This window comes from Nicotiana sylvestris, chromosome 6, assembly GCF_000393655.2.
Source record: "Nicotiana sylvestris chromosome 6, ASM39365v2, whole genome shotgun sequence".
NCBI classification, from domain to species: domain Eukaryota; kingdom Viridiplantae; phylum Streptophyta; class Magnoliopsida; order Solanales; family Solanaceae; genus Nicotiana; species Nicotiana sylvestris.
This window is the reverse complement of record NC_091062.1, coordinates 90,206,835-90,208,877: the sequence shown is the minus strand read 5'-3', so window position 1 is coordinate 90,208,877 and position 2,043 is coordinate 90,206,835. Positions and strand designations below refer to the sequence as shown.

Sequence of the window (2,043 nt, the reverse complement as noted above, 5' to 3'; positions counted from 1 at the left end):
TGAAGATAAATCATATTATTTATTGAGAAAGTGGGCCAATTTGCTTACTTAGTTATGGCATTGGGCCAACATCTATGAAATAAATGGACAAAATATTTATAGACTTCTTAAAAGCATTGGGCCTATTGGACAGAATCTGCCTTGGCCAATTATTGGGCTCCGAAATGGGCACAAGCTGAAAGCCCAATAGATTTCAAATGCTGGTTTACTACGACAGCCCACCTGGGCTAAATTGCGAGTCTGACCTCTTTTGCTCTAAGCCATTAACTCTTATTTTTAACTATCAATTTCAAAACCTATTTAGGATCTAGCCACTTTCTACCAAAAAAAAATTTAATCCTAGCAGAGATGGTCACATATAAAATCTGTAAAAATAAATAAAGGTTTCAAGCATGTCTCTTTTGTTATTTTTCATAAACTGGCCAGATCTGCAAAGGTGCATAAGGAGTCTTTAAGCGCATTGCAACCTACTTGGAACATATCAATTTTATATGCATCAATACTATAATAGATAGTAAAGACAAATAACACATGAATAAAACAGTATTTGATCAACCAAGGATTTATTTTACATATGAACTATAACAAGATATATTTAAACAATAAAGAAATTTAGCTAAGCACTCATTTATTTAAATGGACATGCTCCCAACAATCAAGATGAGTTCAAATCTTCTTGTTAATGTGAAAACATCTGCAACATAAGATTAAAGAGTTACCTGAGTCGCAGAATAATAAATACAGCAACAAAAAATGGAAGCTCAGCAACTAAAGCAGCATAAAAATAGCAGCACAACAGCAGCAAAACCAACAGCAAATCCGTGTTAAAACAGCTCGAAAACTCAGAGAAGAAACTCAAAAGCAAACTTTAAAGAGGACTTATACTTTTCTAAAAAAAAGGTTTGCACTTTAAGATTCACTCTTAAGACTTACAATTTCAGCTTACTAAAGGTTGCTTCAGCTACTAATTTTTTTTTGTTGTATGTTCAAAAGCAGAAAATAATTCCCTCCAAAATGTGATGAAGTCCCCTCTATATATCAACACAACCAGCTATTTCAAAAAATTAAAAATCAATCTTTTTGACAGATGTTTCTACAAAATCTGCTCTTAAATTCAAAAAGTAAGACTTTCTAGTTCAAATCTTGTCAAGTATTTCAAACAAAATCTGCTCTCCATTATTCAAAGATAGACTTTATTCAAATAATGTCCAAAGGTCTACATTTTCTTACCAAACAATTTGACTTTTGAGTGTTGTACTCAAAGAGTCTTGAAGCAGTAAACAAACAACCAAACAAGTACCATATACTCTTAAGTATTTTTCATTACCTCACTTTTATCAATACAAAACTATTTTACTACTTCAACAAGTGCAAAAACAGAAAATTTAATATTTCAAACTTCAAAAACTAATGCTAAAATAATTAATAATAGACAAAAATAAAATCTGAAAATAAAAAATAAAAATAAAAAAATCAACCATGAAAAAGAATAGTATTTTACCATTTTACACATTAAAAGGCCGAAAAAATTGTGGTATGCCAAAGAGGGTATTCCGGGAGGTCGCCGGAATTAGGCCGGATTTTGGTCACCGGATTTTTGGGGTAGAATTGACATCAATAGCTAGGTCTTGAGGAGCTCTTTCCATTGATGTAGGTATTTTAGGGTGGTAGTGGTTGGAGCTTCAAGAATTTGGGCAAAAAAGTGACGGGAAAGTTTCTTAGATCTAAGATTCAAGGAGTTTGAAGGATTGTTTTAGGATTTGGTTTGGAGATATGGAAAGAGGAAGTTGTGGAGATTACGTGGCGTGAATTTGGAGGTGTTTGGAGGTGGTCCGCCGGCGGCGGCGATTTCCGGCAGGCGGCGGTAGGCGGAGCTGGGGCGGCGTAGAGAAAGAAAAGAGAGAAGAAGGAGAGAGAAAGAAAAGAGAGGAAATAAGGGGGAAATGGGGCAAATTTTTGGGGATTTTAGGCTTTAAATACCTAGGATGAAGATCAAACTAGGACCGTTGGATTAAATCAAGATGGGTGGATGAGATTAAATCT

At 34.3% G+C, this 2,043-nt stretch overlaps 1 long non-coding RNA gene across 1 annotated transcript; it reads right to left on the bottom strand.

Moving 5' to 3' along the window:
• Positions 1–468: 468 nt before the first annotated feature.
• LOC138872053 (uncharacterized) lies at positions 469–1,777 on the bottom strand. The gene is made up of 2 exons (XR_011400467.1): positions 1,502–1,777; positions 469–694 (listed from the first exon to the last, which is right to left on the bottom strand). It is a non-coding gene; the product is annotated as an uncharacterized lncRNA (long non-coding RNA).
• Positions 1,778–2,043: the final 266 nt, after the last annotated feature.